The 15,810-nt window shown below is 45.5% G+C and overlaps 1 protein-coding gene across 1 annotated transcript in view; it reads left to right on the top strand.

Moving 5' to 3' along the window:
* The window catches only part of CSGALNACT1 (chondroitin sulfate N-acetylgalactosaminyltransferase 1), a 338,903-nt gene that overhangs the window by 153,405 nt on the left and 169,688 nt on the right, over positions 1–15,810 (top strand). The window contains 1 exon segment of the mRNA XM_070364305.1: positions 10,767–10,860. The gene's annotated coding sequence lies outside the window, so the exon portion shown is untranslated.

Below are 15,810 nucleotides of genomic sequence, written 5' to 3'. Positions count from 1 at the left end.
GAGAGAGCAGTGCATGCCCCTTACCAGGGCAGCATGCTCTGGAGTGCCCCTGTGTTTGCTCTGGGGGCTCTTCTGCTGGGATGAGGCTGACTTCTCGGGGGGTGGCTGGTGGGCAGGGCTGTCCTTGGTTTGCTGACAGGTTCTGCCACATGTCCCCCACTGGCCTTCAGAGCCAGGCATTCTGGGGGGCTTGTCTTTCCATTGCAGCTGGCATGAGGAATGCAGTGTGAGGCTTGGACCCCTCGATTGTGGGGGAGAGCCTCTGCAATTGTGGTTATCCACCAGGCGTACAGGTCTTGACTGTACCACGTCTCCGACCTCCGACCCATCTCCTTGAGGTTCTTTTGATGTATATTTAGTTGTGGAAAATCTTTCTTGTTGCTCTTTAGTTCATGCTCATAGATAGTTGCTCTGTAAATGGCTGTAATTTTGATGTGTCTGCAGGAATAGATGAGCTCAGGATTTTCCTACCCTAGCATCTCGGTCACACCTCCCAAATCAACGTTGTAGAGTTTTCAAAGTGAAAAAGATTGTTAGTGTGCATAGGAGAACATAGTGAGCTCTGATTGGGGGACCCTTCTCCTTTTCCTTGGGCTTTCCCTTAGGGTGGTCCCTTGGGAACAGAATACCTTTGGGAATAATGAAGGAATTTGCAAGGTGTGGGAGAGATCCAGGTTATCTTAAAGAATGGAGGAAGCTTTGTATTGGAAATATGTTTGTGTCATGGAAAATTTTTTACTCAAGTTACAAAATGCAAGGGGTATTATCCCAAAGAGAACTGGCAGAATCACCAAGCTGGAAGGAGTCTTAGGAATCAATTAGTCCAAACCCTTGATCTTACTGAAGAGGAAAGACTTCAGGAAGAGAAATGGCTTGCCCAAGTGTATAGTCATCACCTAGGACACAGCCAAACCCAAATCTGTTGATCTCTGGGCGTGATTTCCCCTGCTCCCCACTGCAGTTCCCCTCCCTCCCACCACTGCTTCATTACTGACTTTTTTGAATAGCCTTCAGACTTAGAAATGTAGCTGTTTCACGTTCAGAGTTTCTTTAAGCCATCAGAGCTGTGAGTCAGCAAATCGTGACCCACAGCCTTGGTCTAGGATTCTGTGTGTCTAGCAGAGGGAGAGATTTAGTTTCAGAAGCTCAACCTGGATTTATACCTAGCTCTACCTCTGGGCTGGTGAAGGATGTGAAGCAAGATACTTAACTTCTCTGAACTTTGATATCCTCATCATGATAGGCAGTGCCTGTGCCTTAGGTTCCTTAGGTGAGGAGCAAATGGCTCAGTCTGTAAGACTGGGGCCTGGTCTAGAGTGTACATGCGCTCAGTTGTGCCCAGCTCTTTGCAACCCCATGGACTGTAGCCCGTCAGACTTATCTGTCCATGGAATTTTCCTGGCAAGAAATACCGGAGTGCGTTGCCACTTCCTACTCCAGGGCATCTTCCTGACCCAGGGATCACACCTGTGTCTCCTGCATTGGCGGGCGGGTCTTTACCTTTCGTACCACCTGGGAAGCCCTGGTCTATAAGTGCTCAGTAGATGTTAGTGATCGTTACTGTGACTCTAAGGTAGTTAGAATATTTCTGCCAAAAATACTAAGGAACGAAAAAACTATGTTTATATGTGTGTATGTATAAGCAACAATCAGAAATCTTGCTTCTGGAGGCTTTTATGGGTTCTAGTCTAGCGTGTTGTTTTCTATAGCTTTTCATCCAACAACTATCTTAATTGCCTCAAAATATAACTACTCAGTCTTTAAAAACATTTTCCCTATTTTTGTCTATTCAGTAATTGCTCTGCAATAAACTCACACATTTCAAGTATACACGGGCTTCCCTGGTGGTTCCGCAGCCCCAGCGCTGGGGACCCAGGTTCCGTCCCTGGTCGGAGAACCAGATCTCACATGCTGCAACTAAGGGTTCTCACTGACGACTAGGAGACCTCACATGCTGCGACAGAGATCGAAGCGCCAAGGTCCCGTCTGCAGCAACGAAGACCTGGTGCAGCCAAGTAAATAAATATTTTGAAAAAGAGGCATTCCAACTTCAGAGGTAATATAAAAAAATTAAGTATACAACTTGATTCGTTTTTACAAAAATTTATTTATTTATTTTAATTGGAGGCTAATTACAATATTGTAGTGGTTTTGCCATACATTGACACGAATCAGCCATGGGTGTACATGTGTTGCCCATCCTGAACCCCGCTCCCACCTCCCTCCCCATCCCATCCCTCAGGGTCGTTCCAGTGCACCAGCCCTGAGCACCCTGTCTCATGCATCAAAGCTGGACTGGGGATCCACTTCACATATGGTAATAACATGTGTCAGTGCTGTTAGTTTTAATGCACACATGAAACCATCCCCCAAATCAAGATAGTGATCATATATACATCACAGGAGAGTTTCCATCTGCCCCTTGGTAATCCCACCATCCTGCCTCTCCTGGCCCCCCCGACCCTCTATGCCCACCTCCAGGCAAACTCTGACCTGCTAGAATTTTATATTATGGAATCACACAGTATATTTTCTATTTGTCTGGCTTCTTTCCCTCTGCATGATTATCATTCTTACTCCTACATGGACCAATAGTTCATTCCTTTTTACTGCTCATTACTCCCAATATTTTTTGTTTACTCTTTACCCCTGTCTTGCTTCACTGGACATGGCATGGAATGAAAACATATTTTAATGATTTTAAAAATATTTATTGGGTTAAATATCTCTGTTTCTCATTCTTTTCATTTTGTTGTTATCTGGTATATGTAGTAAATAGTATACAGAAATTGTAGATTTCTTGAGAGTAACACCCATTGTATTCTGTATGCATATTTTAAAAATTGATATCTATAAATAGTATTGCTATTTATTTGAACATCGAGATTACAATTTTCTCCTGTCTTGCTGACTCTCAGGTACAAAAAAAAAGCATCCTTCCCTTGGCCTGACCCAATAAATTGATTGAATAAATTCAGTTCTATAAATATTTACACATAGTTTTCATTTTCACGGTGAAATATTTCTTATGTTCATGTTTTAAGTCTTTTTTTTTTAAATATGGACAGTATGTTCTCAATTTCCTTGCAGCTGGAGCATAACATGAAGTAAACTAAAAAAAAAAATGGCTACAGCAAAAATAATATATTTGCAAGATAATAAGAGATCATTTGGGAGGCAAGTCCATTTTTCTAAAGTTCTTTACCAACACCATAGTATCTCTCATCTGTTGACATTTCTGCATCTGGGAAGGGGCAAGATAAAAATTACCATTCAGAATACCTGTTCAAGTTTGGTAAAAGATTTAATTTCTTCATCTGTCACTGTGTCACGAGCCCTGTGAATACTATAGATCAACCCTCAGTGCCAGAAGTGCTAGAGACTTGGCAGCATTGTGGGTAGAATTTAGCCAGAGGGAATTGTCAAGAAGCCAGAAAAAACAAACTTCACCCATTCTGCACCTCAGCCTTGTGTTCTGGGTGGTTGTCCTGGGAACCCTGGGAATGCAGTAATTTAAAAAACTGAGCCCATAAATGGAGATGTATATACTGACCTTAACGATGCTGCAAGGATTCTAGGAGCAAGACAGACTTTTATGGAACACAATAAAAAGTAATTCAGTTACAGTCTGTGCTGGAAGGTGCCTTAGAGATGATCTGATCCAAACTTTCGTTTTGTTGGTGACCAGCCCAAGGTCACATAGTAACTTAATGGCAGAACTGGGCTAGACCAGGGATTTCTGAGCCATGCATGCATTTTCTACGTGGGCCCTCTCAGTGTTCCTGCCCCTGTTACGTTGGGGCTGGTGTGTTGGAGTGTTCGGTGCTGGAAGGTGGGATTTGCTCTCTCTGAGCTGCCCTGTGGAGGGGTCCATGTTCCTGGGGCACTGCATCTGAGTGCTCTTCTTCCTGAGCATCTTGTCTTCTTTGGGGGTGAGTTTATTCTGCTGAATGGAGAGCTGTGCTTCTGGCTATGTCAGTTCTGTGAGGTGTGATGTTTGGTTAATGGACAAACCCATGCTTTTGATGGTCAGATTACTCATTATCATCTAGTCTGGTAAAATCATTATACTCAGGAGGCTGTACCTTTAAGTCTTGAAAGAGCTTCTGCTTTTTAAAGCTCCTCCCCTCATCTTCACGTCCAAGTCCAGGTGCTGTCCTGCTCATCTCCCTTCATCTGTGCTCTTTGTTTCTGTGATGTATGTATCTCCCCACTGATGGAATCCTAGTGGGGAAGGGGGGCAGCTGATAAAGACCACCATCCTTCACCGAGAACCACTGGCCCAATCCAACCAGACCTGGAAATACAGACGAAGACATTACGGACTTGCCTAAGGTCTCATAGTAACACATTTAAGGTGATGCCTTAGTCGCGGCTGCTATAACAAAACACCCAAACACACACTGGGAGGCTCATCAGCAACAGTCATTTGTTCTTCACAGTTCTGGAGGCTGGAAGTCCAAGGTCACAGGGTGAGCATGGTCTGCTTCTGATAAGGGCCTTTTTCTGGGCTGTGGACAGCTGACTTCTCACTGTGTCCTCACAAAGCGGAAAAAAAAAAGCAAGCTAGCTTTCTTGTTATATCTCACAAGGGCACTAATCCCACTCAAGAGAGTAGCACCCTCATGACCTAACTACCTCCCAAAGACCCCATCTCCAAATACTAACGTATTGGGATTAGAACCTCAACACAGTCCAGAACAGATGAAAACCCGAATCCCACACTGTGCCCAGGGTTGAGTGCTACAGGTCTCCCTCACTAGCATCTGTGATGTCAGCACATGCCTGGCAGCTGCAGCATCTCAGAAGGGCAGGGCTGCCCCAGAGGGGTTTCAGAGAGGGCGTGTGAGTGTAACTGCAGACTCTGCAGAGAAGGAGCTCTCTTTTATAAAGGAGCATCAGCTGTCTCGGGTTCAGTCCCTGGGTCAGGAAGATCCCCTGGAGGAGGGCATGGCAACCCACTCCAGTACTCTTGCCTGGAGAATCCCATGGACAGAGGAGCCTGGCGGGCTACAGTTCACGGGGTCACAAAGGATCAGACGTGACTGAAGTAACTTAGCTCGCACATCAGCTGTCTGTCTGTATCCCAACTGACGTAGGAGAAAGATGTGTGATTGGTCTCACCATCGATGGCAAACAGAGCACTTTAGTCTCTTTTCTAGAGATTGGCGGTAACTCTGATTCCCTCCACTTCTAGCCTGTCTTTTCCGATGCTCTAATAGCATATTATTTTTGACTCTATTTAGCATATGAATCATTTCATTCTCCCTCGCATTAGCAGTTTTCACGTTGACAGTAAAGGAGACGGTGCACACAGGGCCCTCATGGGGACCCCACAGACTAGGGTGGGAGGCACTTTGTAAATGCTTGAAATTTAAGGAAATACACTTATACTTGATACCCTTTAAGGCAACATTAGACCCATACATTTTAAAAGAGACTTCAAATAATTTAGCAATATAATCTTGCTCATCACCTTGGCACTTCTGTTCATAGCATAGTAAGTAATGCTCAAAATTCTCCAAGCCAGGCTTCAACAGTTTGTGAACTGTGACCTTCCAGATGTTCAAGCTGGATTTAGAAAAGGCAGAGGAACCAGAGATCAAATTGCCAACATTTGTTGGATCATCAAAAAAGCAAGAGAGTTCCAGGAAAGCATCTACTGCTGTGTTGACTGCTTCTGCTTTAAAGCCTGTGACTGTGTGGGCCACAACAAACTGGAAAATTCTTAAAGAGACGGGAATACCTGACCACCTGACCTGCCTCTTGAGAAATCTGTATGCAGGTCAGGAAGCAATCGTTAGAACTGGGCATGGAACAACAGACTGGTTCCAGATAGGAAAAGGAGTACGTCAAGGCTGTATATTGTCACCCTGAGTATTTAACTTATATGCAGAGTACATCATGAGAAATGCTGGGCATGAGAAATTCCAGCACAAGCTGGAATCAAGATTGCTGGGAGAAATATCAGTAACCTCAGATATGCAGATGACACCACCCTTATGGCAGAAAGCAAAGAAGAACTCTTGATTAAAGTGAAAGAGGACAGTGAAAAAGTTGGCTTAAAACTCAACATTCAGAAAACGAAGATCATGGCATCTGGTCCCATCACTTCATGGGAAACAGATGGGGAAACAGTGGAAACAGTGAGACCTTATTTTGGGGGGCTCCAAAATCACTGCAGATGGTGACTGCAGCCATGAAATTAAAAGACGCTTGCTCCTTGGAAGAAAAATTGTGACCAACCTAGACAGCATATTAAAAAGCAGAGACATTACTTTGCCAACAAAGTTCCGTCTAGTCAAGGCTATGGTTTTTCCAGTGGTCATGTATGGATGTGAGAGTTGGACTATAAAGAAAGCTGAGTGCCAAAGAATTGATGCTTTTGAACGGTGGTGTTGGAGAAGACTCTTGAGAGTCCCTTGGACTGCAAGGAGATCCAACCAGTCAGTTCTAAAGGAAATCAGTCCTGAAAATTCATTGGAAGGACTGATGCTGAAGCTGAGTACTTTGGCCACCTGATGTGAAGAACTGACTCATTAGAAAAGACCCTGCTGCTGGGAAAGATTGAAGGCGGGAAGAGAAGGGGATAACAGAGGATGAGATGGTTGGATGGCGTCACCAACTCAACGGACATGAGTTTGAGCATGCTCCAGGAGTTGGTGATGGACAGGCAAGCCTGGTGTGCTGCAGTCCACGGGGTCGAAAAGAGTCGGGCACAACTGAGCAACTCAACTGAACTGATCTGTGCTTATCACTGTTCATCAGAGGGATAAATTGAAGTGAAGAAAGTGAGGATGGCTGCTCCACAGGCAGGATTAGGAATGAGAAAGGGGCATCATCTCATTCCCTGGTGGCTCAGCAGTAAAGAATCCGCCTGCCAGTGCAGGAAACCTGAGCTCGATTCCTGGCTTGGGAAGATCCCCTGGAGGAGAAAATGGCAACCCACTCCAGTATTCTTGCCTGGAGAATCCCATGAACAGAGGGACCTCGTGGGCTACAGTCCAAGGGGTCACAAAGAGTCAGATACGACTGAGCAACTGAACAACAACACATCCTCATCTCATTCGGTCTTTACACACAAGACCATGACGCAGAGACTCTGTTGTTTGTTTGACAGAATAACAGAAGACAGCGTTTTGAAGGAAGAACTCATGATTTTTAAAGTGTTTCCTAAAATGTACTGTTTTCAGTAAAATTATTTAATGTGGAAGGAATCTTGTCAAGAATATAGTAACATGCCATTTGTAACGTGTAGCATCCAAGGGCACTTTCTTTTCTGAAACATTCTTGAGAAGGGTAATTTTAGAAGTTGGCTGCATACTTCCCGACCCTAAGTCTGCCCTATCTCCCAGAGCAGTTACCCAGAGGACTCCGTTGATTAATACAAATGAAAACACTACCATCAAGATTTTAAAACATGTATATTATTATCCACATGTGCACAAAAAAAATCCCACTGGGCAGCTTGAGTTGGCTGGTATGTTTCTGGTCTATCGCTGCTTTGGTTTGTTATGTTAGGCAGGCTTTTTTGTCTTGTCTTATTTTTCATATTTCAGGAATCAGTGTGTCTGATACTGATGTGGTTTAGATGGATTAAAGATTTAGATTTACATGTATGAATGTGAGGGAGCCTCGGAACTTAAGGTACGTGGATGATTATAGGCAGCCCTTGGACCAGCCGTGTCTTTGAAGTTCTTTGGAAGTCCTGGGAACTTTCACTTACTCATTGTATGTTGAACAGCACAGCTTCCCAGATTGTTAAAATAGTACTGACCTCAGTGTCCTTGTTTTCAGCTGCTCTTTTCCATAGTTAATTTTTGGCGATCTCCTTTGGCATGATTAAAAGCTGACTTATTTATGGAGTGCTGCTAATTGATGGATGTCAAACTCTGTTACTGTGGGGGGTGGGTGGGGGCAGGCTTCCCAACCTTTCAAATCCCAACTGGGAAATTTCCAAAACTGAGTATGTGGTTTTCCCATGGAGCCTCTCCCAGCCACTCTCGAGCACATTGTGCCTTCTGCTCACTTTTTACCAAAACCAGAACTTGAGAGGCCACAGAAGCCCCACCATAATCCTCTCTCTCTATGCCAAACGGAAGAGAGCACCAGGGCATCAGATAACTGGAGAGGAGCCCTCAGACCTGGAACTCAGCCTGAGGGGTGTCCTTGAGAACTAGTTTCTGAATTCAACAAAGCAAGGTGCTTGTCTCTGCTTTGCACCTGCAGTTGCTTTCTGGATTTAGCTTTTATTTTTAGCGCCTTCTTATTGTCTCTGTCTTCGATACTCTGAAAGGCTTGTCCAAGAGCAGTTTGTCACTGTGATTTCTTGTGAATAATGAGGGCTTCAGGAGTCTGGGGAGGATCTTCGGATGCCAGCCGCGTGTCTGCAGGTTACCACTGGCAGCCACCCACCTGTTGGAGAACCACCCATGAGGACCACCGTGTTAGATCCTCGAGGAAGTCGAGGCTTGCATTTCTTTTTCTTTTTAGAGCTTCAGTTTTGAAGTCAGAAAAATCCTGGCTTTACCATATATCTGTCCGAGAGGCTTCTTAGCACCTTTGAGTCTCATTTTCCCCATCTGTAGAATGGGGAGGTTTTTGCAGACTCCCATGGCATTGCTGTGGGGATTGCAGGAGCTCACCCTGGGAGCAGCTCTTGCAGTGTGAGGCAGGCACGTGGCAGACAAGTGGGTGACAACCCTTCCCATCTTCCTAACAGGAGAAGCCCAGCTGCACAGACCCCTGTCCTCTGTGTATCTGTGCCTCACCTCCAGTGATTTTCCATGGTGGCACCTCCCCTCTCATCTTGACCTCTAGGGAGTCTTGCCAGTGGTTCTGCCTTCCTGTGTCTCTCCTTTTCTATTACCAGCGAGAGATGACCACCTTCTTAGGGCACCTGATGTTTGGAACTGCAAGGAGACAATGTGCTTCCCGGAGCCGAGGAGCCGAGTGTTCGTGTGTGCTTTACTAGGAGGCGAGGAGAAGCAGGGCTGTCCTGTAACTCCTAACCTGTAGTCTGGTGTTGCCAGGACAGGCACTCAGGGGCTGGACGGATGAATGGGGCCTCTGTGTGTGGATGAAAAAACCCAGCGTTTCTCTTCCAGTTGCTGCAGTGAGAAGAACAAATTAGATTATTAATTTGATCATGTGGTAGCATGAGCCGACAGCCTATTTAGTTTCATTGTTAAAACAAGTGTGGTTTTGAATGATGTGGACTTTCCCTCTTACTTAGATGGCACAGAATATTCATTACGGATATCAATAAAGACCATGCTGGTGATCAGCCTCCAAAGCTGCCCTCCCCGCCCCACCCCTGCATGCAGAAAAGGCAGAAAAGGATATTTAGAATGGGAGACTGGAAGCCAAATTATAAACTCATTTCAACTCCTGGCCCGCAGGCCCCAGAATGGCCTTATTTGTTGTCAAGGATGGAAAACAACTCGGATTCAGGTCCAAGTGATTATTCGACTTTGGCATTGCTGCGGGGCTGCCAACTGCAGTTCCATTTAGACACAGATTAATTAGCCAGGCAGGGACGGAAGTGGGCTCGGAGAGAGAAGCCGGGAGAGGCTGCGCAGCGGGGGGACCGGCGGGGCCGGCGTGGGGGGGCTGGCCCCGGCTAGCCCACCCTTTCAACAGTTAACCCACAGGAAAGCGGATCCAGATGGCCCCTTCTATGGTGACACACCTCACTCCGTACTTACTGACTCTGTGTCCGTGCTGCAGAGAAAACTTTCAAACTTGGGCGCAGGGAGAAACTGCACGTGACAGCCCCCAGCACTGGCACCGGGAGGCCGACCCCGCGGACCTGAGCCGCTTATCAATCTTGTCTTTGTCCCCCTGCAACCACCCTAGACCTTTTTTAAAAAAAATTATTATTATTATTCCTGCATGTGAAACGGGAACCATAGAGGATTTTCGTGTGTGTGTGTGTGTGTGTGTGTGTGCGCGCGCGCTATGACTTGAATTATAAAGACAGATGAGATGAAATCACAAACTCGGGAAAACACGACTCTGCGTAAAGGAGTTGAAGATAGAATTATTCGCCTCTATTTAATCGCGGGGGCGAATTCTCTCCGGAGTGTTTCCCCGGTGCTGTGCTCGTACCTCTTTTGCGTCCTCGTTGATCTCCGTGGACCGAGGGGCGCTCGGTGGATTCCTGAAAGGCCGGGGGGCACAGGGCTGGACGGAGCGGGCGGAGGGGGCCGTCAGGGGAGGAGGCGGGTCCGGCAGGCGGTGCTGGGGGCATCTGCGGGGGCGGTGGGGGCGCGCTGCCGGGGGAGCTGGGCTCTCCAACTTCCCGGGGGTTTGCTGTTTTGTAACATTTCTTCCTTCCCTACGACCGACCATTAGAAAAAAGTGGCGGCGCGGCGCGCGGTCCCCCGACCCCACCTGAACCGCGGCTTCGCTGCGGACGCACAGCCCAGGCCCCGGCGCCTTCGGGAGCCAGCGGGCACCCTTCCTCCCTGCGAGGTTTGCTTTTTCTGGGTTCTTTTCCAAGAGTGTGACTCTGCTTTGCTTTTACACACGTATCTACATGGCTCTCGGCATTTATTTTAAACCTTGATCTTTTTTTTTTTTTAAACAAATGCTTTGCATTTTACCCATTAAAATAGAAAAGGGAAAATACCATCCTGCTTTTTGGGGCAGGACTTTGGTTGGATAAATTGTATTTTAGATCATAAGTGATTTAAAATTTTGTAATATCATCTATATTTAAGACGTGGAAATTCCCAGAAGTGACTCCTATTTTTATTTTTTAGATTCCTTTCCATTTCAAGGAGGAAAGTCAAGATATTTTTACTCAGTGGAAGAATGATGTAGTTTCATCCTAACCTTCTTTTCTTATGCTTCCAGGTAAGTGTGTCTGTTAATCATGAATTACTTAAGAAATGAATCTTTGTATGGTCTGAGTTTATTCAGTATTCTGGCTATGTTTGAAATGTGCTGAATTTCATTTTACTTCCAATAGTTCCATTAATAACAGATTATTATTTTAAGATATGAGTACTTTTTCAAGGTAGTATAATTACTTGGCTGCCTTGGAAAATTCTTTTATTCACTTGTAAAGCCTGTAATTTACATTTAACTCTGCCAGCTTCTTCAGAATTTATCTCTTCTCAGAATGGCAAATGCCAATAATGTAGTTAGAAGAACTACATAATTCTTTTTTTAAAAATTCACCTGAATAGGATAATTTGTTCTTCTTTTGGAAGTTGTGATGAAATGTTAAGCTTTCTCAAATATTTAACCCATAATCAAAAGGGCATCGTAATTTTCACCAAGCTACAAAATAATTATTTAAATAAAATAGGAAATTGAACGATGATCTTACTTTCCGACTTATAGCATCTCAGGGGAATACTTTCTAGAACTCTTGGAGAATAGTACCCTGACAGATTGTATGGTTGGTTTCAGATTTGGGGACACATGTAAATCTCAGGGACGTTATTTTAGTTCTGCTCTGTAAGCAGTGATTTTGAATTTCTCTAGAATAAGATATTTTATTACATCTGGCGAGACTGAACTTTGAAAAAAACTAAGAACTTCAGGGACATCATTAGTTGAAAGGGAAGAGTATGAAATGGGAAGTCATGTATGTGGTTCTTACCTTCAGCAGAGCAAACCTTCATTTTAGTTTTCTATGGAGATGAATCTATAGATGTCAAAATGAAAATAGATAAGCTTTGCTCACCATCTGCATACCTTCAGGAAAACCCCTTCACTGGTCTTCATTCAACAAATTGCTATAGAGGTTTTTTTTTGATTTTTAATGTTTACTTTTGTTGTACTGTTTGAGATAAAAGGCTGAAAACCAAAACGCTGGATGTGATTTTGCTTTAATGAACTGCTTTATACTCAGACAATGGAGAGTGGGGAGTTAAAGGGATTGTATCTGAGTTACCAGTAATGAAAAATAAAAACAACCTTGACCAAATTAATGATAACCACAATAAAACAATAATAATAATATAAGAATAACCAAACAATAATTCTTCACAAAGTCTTTTTTGAGTAGAGACTTGAGTGGCTAAGAGGCCTAAGTGATCCAAGGCTACTTTGAGGGTCACAACGGAAGTCTTCAATCTGAGGTATTTCAGTGTTTAATGTTTTTGAGAATGACTTGGATGATGTAGAAGAGAACAGTGTCATTAGAAAGAACATCATGATATTAAAACCTTGAAATGATTGTAGAAAAGAGTCAGAATAAACTGTACAAAATAGAGAAGTAATGAGAAATAATCCAATTAAGATGTTCATACCCCAGGATGAGGTGATGAGGGAGGCCCAGCTGGGTTTTGATGAGGGTCTGGTCTCTCTGTGTGCTGCTGCAGACACAGGGTGTTGATGGGGAGTCAGGCTGCTCTGGGACAGTGGGAGCTTGGGAAAGCCTTTGGTTTTCCAGGGACTGGGGGCTTCCCAGGTGGCGCTAGTGGTGAAACAACCCGCCTGCCATGCAGGAGACAAAAGAGACATGGGTTAGAAAGATCCCCTGGAGGAGGGCGTGGCAACCCACCCCAGTATTCTTGGATAGAGGACAGTATCTTGGACATTATCCCATGGACAGAGGAACCTGGTGGCCTATATTCACTCCATAGGGTCACAGAGAGTCGGACACGACTGAAGCGACTTAGCATGCATGCATACTCCTTATAATCTGAGTTCCTTATAGATGCAGGGCTTTGGAAGTCCCTCAATAGTGGACCTTCCCCAGACCTGCAGGGGGCAGCCGTGTAAACTGGGAGGAGTGGCTGGTTGGCAGGTGTACCTGCCCTGCGGTGGTCCTGGAGTCCCAGCCAGGAGAGGCGGTTAGATCATTGTTCGTGGTTGGATCACCAGCTCGAGGTGCTGGAAGGCTCCCCCGGGGATCTCCTGGTCTCCTCCGTGTCCCCTTGGTGCCTTCGATGCCGCCCAGCCTTGTCCATGAATTGCTGCCTGCTGAGTGCGTGCCCCACCCCAAGCCCAGTGTCCCCACACTCTCTCCCACTGGGAACTCTCCCTTCCCTGCCACCCTCCAGGGAACATTTACTGGTCCTTCAGTGGCAACCCCCCTGTGGGGCTTCTAGCACTCAGACACAGGTCCTGGCACCTGGATATGCTGAAAGAGGCATTGCATGGTTGATGAAAACATAGGAAGGGAATATAGGGCGTCTGGTCCTGTGGGAACCGCATCCCTCTGCTTCCCTTCCTGCCCAGAGCGGGCACCTGGCACTGTCTCCTTGTCACGGTCCCACGACGGCTGCCTGGGCCCCTGAGCAGGACGCTGACCCAGCGGGTCTTACTCTGGGATCCAGTTAGTTCCTCAGCTGCTGTCTGCGGGGTCCAAGCTCTCTTTGTGGCCAGATCACCCTGTAGTTCTTTGCAGCTCTGCAAGCCCATGCATGACACGTGTCTATCAGATAACGTGAAGTTGTAGCCTATGCCATTTCCTTTTGGAATGAAGGGGTGTTAAAAGTAAATACGAATATAAAACTATAATGGAGTAACTTGGCAGGTTGCACATATTTGCAAAACTAGAGAATCAAGTAGAGAAGTTTGTATTGATGGTTTACGAAGTAGCCTTCTTTGGGATCTGTTTTGACCTTCAACAGTCTTTCCACTTAATGGAATGAGACAAGAATGTAAGCTTGTCATGAGTGCCAGTGTCTGCTGCTGCAATTTTCATTTATCCTCCTGAACCGCAGTTCCTTTTCCACAGATGGGGCTTCTCCAGGCCAGGCCAGGAGAGGAATGCTGGCCTGTTGCGGCCTGCCACGGGGCCGCTGTCTCTTGTCTGCTGATTGTCACCTCCTCAGGCCTGGCTTTTGTCTTTTCTGCTCTGTTCCGGGGCTCTGCTCATTGAGATTCTCCTTCCACCAAGTGGGTTTCTTGCTTCAGCCTCTCATGGCCGTGTCTTGCCCTGCCGGCCCCTCACCCCCCAACCCCCACCTCCTCCTTCCTCTGTGCCCCTCCTCACTGCGTTCCTGCTCTGGACTCAGCCCTGGAAACCCATCCCGGCCTTTGCCTGGCCTGGGGCTGGGCCCTGTCGCCCCCAACATTCTCCACTGTCTGCAGTTGTTCACCTGCTGGCTGTTTGTCCTGTGGCCGTCCTCATCCTCTAAGGGGCTCCGTGTCTGCGTTTGCAACGCCCAGCATGTGTTTGTCCATATGCATGTTCACAAACAAATGTTTGGATGAATTTCTGGTATCTGAAAACCCTCATCAGAACCAAGCATTGTCAGTGTTTTGATTTGCTGAGGGCGTGACCGTGTGCAGTCTGGGTGACTGAACACTCACGCACTGGCAGTATCCCTGTCTTTTCTGTCTTCTTTTTCCCCCTCTGTCTTCTTTCTCTTTCACATTTGTTTTCTGTGCTACCATGGATAGGAGGGATGTGAACTGGTGCTCTAACTCCAGCACCAGCGCCTGCTTAGGTTAAATAAATTCTTTTTTAAGTAAGGCATGGAAGGTTGGCCGTAACCCAGGTGTCCACTGGTGGTGAATGGTTAAACGAAATGTGGTCTGTGCGCCCAATGGAATAGTACTCAGCCTTAAAAAGGAAGACGATTCAAATGCATGCTACCACACGGATGTTGAACTTGAGGATGTTATACAAAGGTGAAATCAGCCAGTCACGAAAGGGCAAACGCTGTATGATTGCACTTTCAGGAAGGAGCTGGAACAGTCCTACTCATGACGATGCAGAGTAGAATGGTGGTTGCCAGGGGTTGAGGGGGCAGAGGATGGAGTTGTTTAACACTGTTTAAGTTTTCAAGACGAAGAAGTTCTAGAGAGTGATTGTACGACAGTGTGAATATACTTGAAAATTGTGAAGAAAATAAACTTTATGTTACGTGTATTTTACCATAATTAAAAGTAACAAAGTAAGTCAAAGACCTGACTTTAAAAAAGAATAATAATCCTTTAAAAGTAAAAAAAAAAAGTTTAAAGGGATTTCTTTTTTTTCTTTTTGCCACTTAATTTTTTTAATGAAAGGGATTTCTTTGATTTAGGGACTTTTCCTCCCTTGAGCTTAATTTCTCACTTGTGTAGAGGGTAAAAAAAAAGTATTGACTTATGTACTTTTGGCTGTGTTGGGTCTTTGTTGTGGCGCTCAGGCTTCTCATTGCAGGGGCTTCTCTCGTTGAGCACAGTCTCCAGGGTGCTGGAGCTCAGTAGCTGTGGCCCACGGGCTTAGTTGTTCTGTAGCATGTTTTATCTTCCCCCAACCAGAAATGGAACCCGTTGAGATGGAATCCGCATTGACAGGTAGATTCTTATCCACTGGACCACCGAGGAAATCCTGCTGCTGCTGCTAAGTCGCTTCAGTCGTGTCCGACTCTGTGTGACCCCACAGACAGCAGCCCACCAGGCTCCCCCGTCCCTGGGACTCTCCAGGCAAGAACACTGGAGTGGGTTGCCATTTCCTTCTCCAGTGCATGAAAGTGAAAAGTGAAAGTGAAGTTGCTCAGTCAGGTCCAATTCTTCGAGACCCCACGGACTGCAGCCTACCAGGCTCCTCCGTCCATGGGACTTGCCTACTTAGGTTTTTACATCACTTTTCATTAAAAAATAGTATTGTGTAAGAAAAACAAATTATCTTTCCATTGACAAGACCTTTGAAATTTACTTTTACACCTTATTATTCCTTTTCTTAGTGTTGCCTATATTTTCAGTTAAAATCTGGTTCAAAATTACCCACTTCCTCACCTGTTTTTCTTCAGCAAAGGTAACAGGATCTTACTGCTCTTCTGGAAATACTTGTATGACATTGAAAATCAATATGAGGAGCAGGAATGTTTTTTTCTGTCCCAAGAAGAGGGCATG

Source organism: Bos mutus, chromosome 27, assembly GCF_027580195.1.
Source record: "Bos mutus isolate GX-2022 chromosome 27, NWIPB_WYAK_1.1, whole genome shotgun sequence".
Taxonomy (NCBI): domain Eukaryota; kingdom Metazoa; phylum Chordata; class Mammalia; order Artiodactyla; family Bovidae; genus Bos; species Bos mutus.
Note: the sequence above shows the minus strand (reverse complement) of the source record. Positions and strands in the feature narration are given on the sequence as shown.